General features: G+C 37.0%; 2 long non-coding RNA genes across 2 annotated transcripts; one reads left to right on the forward strand and one right to left on the reverse strand.

Moving 5' to 3' along the window:
• Positions 1-371: 371 nt before the first annotated feature.
• On the reverse strand, positions 372-4064 carry LOC115585811 (uncharacterized). The gene is made up of 3 exons (XR_003984770.1): positions 3953-4064; positions 3351-3466; positions 372-1520 (listed from the first exon to the last, which is right to left on the reverse strand). It is a non-coding gene; the product is annotated as an uncharacterized LOC115585811 (long non-coding RNA).
• Positions 4065-4283: 219 nt separating this feature from the next.
• LOC115585808 (uncharacterized) lies at positions 4284-6859 on the forward strand. The gene is made up of 4 exons (XR_003984769.1): positions 4284-4359; positions 5099-5148; positions 5938-6015; positions 6802-6859. It is a non-coding gene; the product is annotated as an uncharacterized LOC115585808 (long non-coding RNA).
• The last annotated feature ends 2152 nt before the right edge of the window (positions 6860-9011 follow it).

Consider the following 9011-nt stretch of genomic DNA (forward strand, 5'->3'; position numbering starts at 1 on the left):
AGCATCTCTGGTAGCCCGCCGACGTATTTTACTTCTTTGGAAGGATAAGAATCCTCCCACCCCTAACTCTTAGCTAAAGGATCTAACGTAATTTCTACACTTAGAAAAAACCAAGTACAGTATTAGGGGGTGCTCCGACAAATTTGATAAAACTTGGAATCCCATTCTTTACTTACTCAATTCCATTCCATCATTTGATGATTAAGATAGATGGTTCCAATTAAGATAAACTGATGTAACTTTTTTCCTTTTTTTTCCCAGTCAGGATTCTGAAAGACACCAGTAATAGTCTTGGTGTGATGATATGGTGGTCGAACACCAGGCACAACATACACAAACTGTTATAGTTAATTTTTGTTTTTTCCCCAAGCATTGTGGGTCCCTCCTCTAATTGCCCCTTTTTACTTTTTGTTGGTTTGGCTACTGTTCACCCCTCCTATTTTTGTTTTTTGTATCCTTACTGATTGAACATACATTGTGTCTAGATAACCCAATAAAGATATGAAAAAAAATGCTGTATAAATGAATAGAAAGGCTAGATGAATAGATGAACACTCAATCAGTATGCTAAATCAAACTAAAACCTACATTCTTGTATGAAAAAAGGCCAGCTGAAGGCAGAAGAAACACATCACAGTTGAGCTAGCTAGCACCATGATAGCTAGGCTCTTAAATTGTCAATGAAATGATGTTAGCTAGCTTACATTAGCATATCTGATTTACTTTTATTTGCTTGTTAAACTTGTATGCAGTAATGTGGCTTCAATAGTCCTGCTGTAGTGTGCAGGATACTAGAAATTAGTTGTGCTTGTGATTGAGGAATGCACAGAGCAGGGTAGCAATTCAACTGAATTTGAATTAGTTCAACTGATTTAATACAAATTCAGTTGAATTGAATTTGTATTAAATCAGTTGAATTAAACTGAATTTGTATTAAATCAGTTGAATTAATACAAATTCAGTTGAATTATTTCCCTGCTCTGTGCATTCAACTGAATTTGTATTAAATCTTGTTGTTTTAACTAAGATATAAGCAGGATATTTTTTAACTACATTTAAATTCCTTGTTAAAGGCTAACCAGCAATTTTGCAAATTTCCCATTATTCATGTTAATTCCTATAAATTCCCATATATTCCCTTTGATTCACATGGAAGGTTTCCAATTTTGAACATTCAAGGAATTTTGCAACCCTAATAAGCAGCACCATAAATTCTCACAGTGAACAACAATATCATATACTCTCATTCAATAGTTAGTGCTTAGCTCTGTACAGTAAAGATCTCAGTGTTCTGTATAGTAATCAGTCTTACGTGAATAAGCACCACTCAAATTCTCACAGTGCAATTGAGAACAATAACAACAACATTCTATATTCTTAATAAGAATCTAGGATATTGTTGTTACTGTTCTCAATTTCACAGTGAGAATGTATAAGCTGAATACGCTGACCATGCTGAGTGCGAGGGAAGGTCTTCAGGATCTGTTGTGCAGGGCCGGCAGCTCTTGTTTGAGAAATGTCTGGAAATGTAAAAAGTTTCAAAATGAGTCTGTGGAAGTTAATCCTCATGATCAATGCTGAAATCAAAATTGTGTTTTTCCTCTTGTTCCCACAACTGTACGTTTGAGCTTGTGTATGTACTTGTGTATAAATGTAAACAGTCCTCAAGGGTCAAAATCTGCACATACATCTTTCTGCATGGTACTTCTGTTACTTGATTTTGAATGTGTTTACATGTACATGTATTTACATTACATTGCAGTATTTTGTAATTGTATTTGACAGGGCTAATCAAGTTCAACCTGTGTGAGCACATGCTTTCTGCCTTAACCAGTGCAGTGGACTGTCCTTCATGGTAAACATATAGAAATTTTTGGACTGCAATAACCACATAAAATATATCTTACTTTTTAGAATGTAAACATTTGAACGCCATAGGAGAAGGCTAAGGATATAAACAACTCATACATGCTTATTTGTTCATGGTCATTTACTGGAAGGTGAGGTAATTACTAGTGGTTCTGTTCAGTAAAGATATCTAAAGTGCTAATTTACCCTCAATATATTGTTCATGTACATGATATGATGATTGATTAATTTAGTTAATATTAGTTAGATGTTTGTGGAACTCTCTGTTGTCGTCCACATGGAACAAAAGTACTGACAGAGGATTTCATATTTTGCATCAAAGTAATGATGATTTCTGATTGTATGTTTCAATTGAAAGCTGGCTGAACATGGCCACCAGTGAACAAGTAGTCTAAGTAACAGCCCACCACCACAGCAACCACAAATGGAGTGCATCATCCACTGCTCTGATGATAGAGATAAGCTGGTTTCACCTCAAAGTGTTGACTAATGACCAGGAATCTGAAGCTGAGTTGTCAACGCGAACTTGCACAGCAATTTACATTGCTGTTTACTGACAAATATCCCACTTTTCATGCAGTGTGGAGAACTCTGCTCAGGGCAGCTCGGATACAAAATCACGCTCGAGTATTGCAAGTGACAGAAGACATTCCTGAGGGACAGATTCCAGCAATTAACACAGAAAATGCTGCAGTATCTTCTCTATGAAGAAAGTTCATTGGTTGGAAAAGAAAAGCAAAGTGCTGATGGCTCTGCTCAAAGAAAGAATATAACGGTAGGGGAACACTGGGAGCAGAGCGCCACAATCGGTTAATGAGATTGGCAAATCATTGCATCCTGTTTTTATTCACATTTTACACAGCGTCCCAACTGGACTGGAATTGGGGTTGTGCATGAACAATATATTGAAGGTAAAGTTAGCACTTTAGATATCTTAACTGAACAGACATACAGAACCACTAGTACTTAACAACGCCTGCCAGTAAATGACCATGAGCAAACAAGCATGTACCAGTTGTTTATATCCATAGCCTTTTCCTATTGCATTCAAATGTTTACATTCTGAAAATCAAGATACATTTTATATAGTTATTGCAGTCCAGAAAATATGTTTACCAGGAAGGACAGTCCACTGCACTGGTTGAGGCAGGAAGCATGAGCTCACACAGATTGAACTTGATTACAGACATCCTGTGAGTAGTGTGGCCTTCCCTTTGAGTATGTCAAAATCTATTGCTCTTCAGCCCTGTCAAATACATTTATAAAATACTCACCCAAAGTAATGTAAATTTAGTATTTGTGTTTTGATCTTTAAGCATTGACAACTGTGAAATAACATACTGAGGTGGTCAAGCTTTACTTGTTGTCACCCAAAATGTTCTAAGAGACAACAACATACCAGCAGGCAAGCAATATAAAAGAGCAATTCACATATTGCTATATGGTGGGTTAGTAACATTTTTAGTTAATTAGTATTCTACCTTAGGAACCTTTAGGTACAGCAAAAGTAGGTTGAACTGGGAGGTTCCTGTTGCTGCTGCTCTCATCCAGTTCAATATGGTCATCATCAGGGTCAGTCTCTCCTCCCTTTGTGTACCTATAAGTATTGATTGACATAGCCAACACTTCATTAATCATATTTTAAATTAAAATTTCCTTATACTTTTAACAATATAGCCTTGTGTAAAGTGCAGATGTTTAACAAGTATTAAAACACTATTAAAAACCGACCAGTACACAATGCCAGCTTCATTTAGTAATTAATTTAGTCATTAAAAGTGGGTAATTAAGTTACTTCATTCACTGAGCAACTGTAAAATCCTTCAGAACAACACATTATACTACTTTCTTTTCTGGAGGTCCAGAAGTGCTGCTCTTGTTTTCATGACAAATTAGGACATTTTTAAAACACCACACTCTATAACACACCACAATCAGGACAGTGGGAAAAACATTTTCACATGCCTATGAAGTGTTGTTTAAGAACAGTTTCCCATACAACCGGAACCAGATTGACTGTAACAGTAGTTTGCAAAACATGACAACGTGACAACTCTCAACAACTTAGAAGCATTGTTCTTACCTGAACTCCGGTGTGTGCTGCTGAGCTTCGGCTGTAAACACGACGAGGAAAGTCCGTGACTGGTGAAGTTCCTGCATTAACAATTTCCTGTATCTCTTCCTTTCAAAATAAAAGCCCTCTAGCGTTATATACACAGTTCAGTCTTATACTAGGTTTCAGTTTTGTTTCCGTTTGATCATACAACTGCAGCTGGCAACTAGCTTTACACAATGATTGCGTTTGAGATCAGCGTTGGATGGTTAGTCAGTCAGTCAGTCAGTGATGCGGCATCTGATTGGGCGATAGACTGAACCTAATTGCAAAGCCCCGGATACGACTGCAGCGGAGCTCTCGTGAACGGCACATCCGGGACCTTCAGCGCTCAGAAGACATTTAATCCTTTGACGTCGATGCACCAACCTCATGAGGTAAAGTTGGCTCATTAGCTAGCTAATAGCTAGCAAACTGGATGGGATATATAATAAATGGTAATTAATTACTGAAGTTGTTGCTAAATATAACTGTTCATAACAATGCAAACCTGAGTTAAAGGGACGATTCTCCAAACAAACTTTTTCATCTTCAACTGCAGAGACAGTTAATAAGATAATTAGCAGGCTAATTAGCAAAACGGAATTCACACACGCAGTGGACTTAAACAAACTGGAAGGGATGTATCATAAATGGTAATTAATTACTTTTGTTTAATCTTCAAAAGCAGATAGTAGAGGTTGTTGCTGAATATAACTGTTCATAACAATGCAAAACTGAGTTAAAGGGACAATTCTCCAAACAAACTTTTTTATCTTCAACTGCAGAGACAGTCAAAGTTGTTTTTAACTGTTTTTTTTTTCTTTCTGGAATTTAGATGATGTTTTCCTATTTAACACAAATTGATGATACTAGTAATTCAGTACAAGTAGAGTACAGTTTTATGATGATTTAAAATCAGTATTTATCTTTTAAGTTGCTTTGTTGGTGCTTTGGTAGATTAATATTATTTGTTAAAGTGTTTTAATGTTTAATGACATTTGCACAGAGTTTACACTGATCTATTAGCATGATCAGCAAATGAGTTATGAATAATACCATTTAAAAGTCCTCTATGATTCAAATAAGTACTGGTCTCGTTGACTTTTTGTCATCTTCTCATCTACATGTTTGCAGGTTGAGGAGTACATGAAGGAAAGAGCATGTCAAAAAGAAGAGCCAGACAGGTAATTACACATTAATTTATTCTATTTGGAATTAAGTAGATGTCTCAGTTGGGCCCAGTGCATATATGAAATGCCCTTTCACTGTATCAAAACAATCAGTTTGTGTGAAATGTTCACAATATCAATGTTAGTCTTACTTGTTTTTGAATGGCTTAGCAGAAAGAAATTAGCTATACCATTTGTTAGCTCTAACCTCCCCTTAAAGCATCAAATTGATCTTTATTCTCACAAAATTCTTCATTTGTAGTCCTTTTTGCTAACGTTTTTGTGCATGTTACATCTGCTGATCAGTTTACATAATTGGATTTTGGGGTGTGTAGATCATTTCACAACAGTGTGGGGTTTAGAGCTTTCTTTGACAAAAACAGAAGAAGCTAGAAGTCAGGAACATGGACTCTATATGTGTTCAGTCGTCATGTCCTCATATTGTTTTAGGCTGTGAAAGACTTGAGTGTGTTTCAGTTGATGTCCTCATGGTCTGACCCATCGACTGTAGAGCGTGTGTTACATGTCCTCATATTGTTTTAGGCTGTGACAGACTTGAGAGTGTTTCAGGTGATGTCCCCATATTGTCTGACCCAACGACTGTAGAGTGTGTGTTACGTGTCCTCATAATGTTGGGTAGCAGATGCTGTACAGTGTTAGCAGTTTCTATAGAGTTTGGCATAATGAGCCTAGATCCTCCTGTGAATTATGTTTACTGAAACAAGTATGATCATTTGTTCATTAATTAGTCAGGATTTATAGTAAAGAATATGTCTGACACTGTATTGTTGTGTTTTGTTGCAGACACCAAGTGTTCAGATCCTGACTCAACCTTCTACAGACCAAGAAGCAAGCGAGAGATCCACTTCATCCTTCCAACAGGTAATTACACATTAATTTGTTCTATTTGGAATTAAGTAGATGTCTCAGTTGGCTCCATTGCATACATGAAATGCCCTTTCACTGTATTAAAACAATCAGTTTGTGTGAAATGTTCACAATATCAATGTTAGCATTACTTGTTTGTGAATAGCTGAGCAGAGAGAAATTGGCTATACCATTTGTTAGCTCTAACTTCCCCTTAAAGCATCTAATTAATCTTTATTGTCACAAAATTCTTCATTTTTAGTCCTTTTCGCTAATGTTTTTGTCCATGTTAGATCTGCTGATCAGTTTGCATGATTGGATTTCTGGGGATGCAGATCATTTCACATCAGTGTAGGGTTTAGATCTTTCTTTGACAACAACAGAAGATGTTTGAAGTCAGGAACATGGACTCTATGTGTTCAGTCGTCATGTCCCTCAATATTGTTTTAGGCTGTGAAAGACTTGAGTGTGTTCAGTTGATGTCCTCATGGTCTGACCCATCGAATGTAGAGCGTGTGCTACATGTCCTCATATTGTTTTAGGCTGTGAAAGACTGAGTGTGTTTCAGGTGATGTCTCCATATTGTCTGACCCAACGACTGTAGAGTGTGTGTTACATGTCCTCATATTGTTGGGTACAGATGATGTACAGTGTTAGCAGTTTCTATGGAGTTTGGCATGATGCGCCTAGATCCTCCTGTGAATTACGTTCACCGAAACAAGTATGATCATTTGTTCATTAATTAGTCAGGATTTATAGTACAGAATATGTCTGACACTGTATTGTTGTGTTTTGTTGCAGACACCAAGTGTTCAGATCCTGACTCAACCTTCTACAGACCAAGAAGCAAGCGAGAGATTCCACTTCATCCTTCCAACAGGTAATTACACATTCATTTATTCTATTTGGAATTAAGTAGATGTCTCAGTTGGCTCCAGTGCATACATGAAATGCCCTTTCACTGTATTAAAACAATCAGTTTGTGTGAAATGTTCACAATATCAATATTAGCATCACCTGTTTTTGAATAGCGTAGCAGAAAGAAATTGGCTATACCATTTGTTAGCGCTGACTTCCCCTTAAAGCATCAAATTAATCTTTATTCTCACAAAATTCTTATTTTTAGTCCTTTTTGCTGATATTTTTGTCCATTTACGATCTGCTGATTCAGTTTGCATGATTGGATTTCTGGGGATGCAGATCATTTCACATCAGTGTAGGGTTTAGATCTTTCTTTGACAACAACAGAAGATGTTTGAAGTCAGGAACATGGACTCTATATGTGTTCAGTCGTCATGTCCTCATATTGTTTTAGGCTGTGAAAGACTTGAGTGTGTTTCAGTTGATGTCCTCATGGTCTGACCCATCGAATGTAGAGCGTGTGCTACATGTCCTCATATTGTTTTAGGCTGTGAAAGACTGAGTGTGTTTCAGGTGATGTCCCCATATTGTCTGACCCAACGACTGTAGAGTGTGTGTTACATGTCCTCATATTGTTGGGTAGCAGATGATGTACAGTGTTAGCAGTTTCTATGGAGTTTGGCATAATGCGCCTAGATCCTCCTGTGAATTACGTTCACCGAAACAAGTATGATCATTTGTTCATTAATTTGTCAGGATTTATAGTACAGAATATGTCTGACACTGTATTGTTGTGTTTTGTTGCAGACACCAAGTGTTCAGATCCTGACTCAACCTTCTGACAGACCAAGAAGTGAGCAGAGAGATCCACTTCATCCTTCCAACAGGTAATTACACATTAATTTATTCTATTTGGAATTAAGTAGATGTCTCAGTTGGCTCCAGTTACATACATGAAAATGCCCTTTCACTGTATTAAAAGCAATCAGTTTGTGTGAAATGTTCACAATATCAATATTAGGCATCACCTGTTTTTGAATAGCGTAGCAGAAAGAAATTGGCTATACCATTTGTTAGCTCTAACTTCCCCTTAAAGCATCAAATTAATCTTTATTCTCACAAAATTCTTCATTTTTAGTCCTTTTTGCTGATGTTTTTGTCCATGTTAGATCTGCTGATCAGTTGACATGATTGGATTTCTGGGGATGCAGATCATTTCACATCAGTGTAGGGGTTTAGAGCTTTCTTTGACAACAACAGAAGATGTTTGAAGTCAGGAACATGGACTCTATATGTGTTCAGTCGTCATGTCCTCATATTGTTTAGGCTGTGAAAGACTTGAGTGTGTTTCAGTTGATGTCCTCATGGTCTGACCCATCGAATGTAGAGCGTGGCTACATTCCTCCATATTGTTTAGGCTGTGAAAGACATGGTGTGTTTCAGGTGATGTCCCCATATTGTCTGACCCAACGACTGTAAGTGTGTGTTACATGTCCTCATATGTTGGGTAGCAGATGATGTACAGTGTTAGGCAGTTTCTATGGAGTTTGCATAATGCGCCTAGATCCTCCTGTGAATTACGTTTCACCGAAACAAGTATGATCATTTGTTCATTAATTTGTCAGGATTTATAGTACAGAATATGTCTGACACTGTATTGTTGGTTGTGTTTTGTTGCAGACACCAAGTGTTCAGATCCCTGACTCAACCTTCTGGCAGACCAAGAAGTGAGCAGGAGATCCACTTCATCCTTCCAACAGGTAATTACACATTAATTTATTCTATTTGGAATTAAGTCTATGTCTCTGTTGGCTCCAATGTATATATGAAATGCCCTTCACTGTATTAAAACAATCAGTTTGTGTGAAATGTTCACGATATCGATGTTAGCATTACTTGTTTGTGAATAGCTGAGCAGAGAGAAATTGGCTATACCATTTGTTAGCTCTAACTTCCCCTTAAAGCATCTAATTAATCTTTATTCTCACAAAATTCTTCATTTTTAGTCCTTTTTGCTAATGTTTTGTCCATGTTAGATCTGCTGATCAGTTTACATGATTGGATTTCTGGGGATGCAGATCATTTCACATCAGTGTAGGGTTTAGAGCTTTCTTTGACAACAACAGAAGAAGTTTGAAGTCAGGAACATG

The sequence above is a fragment of the Sparus aurata genome, chromosome 1 (genome assembly GCF_900880675.1).
Source record: "Sparus aurata chromosome 1, fSpaAur1.1, whole genome shotgun sequence".
NCBI lineage: Eukaryota > Metazoa > Chordata > Actinopteri > Spariformes > Sparidae > Sparus > Sparus aurata.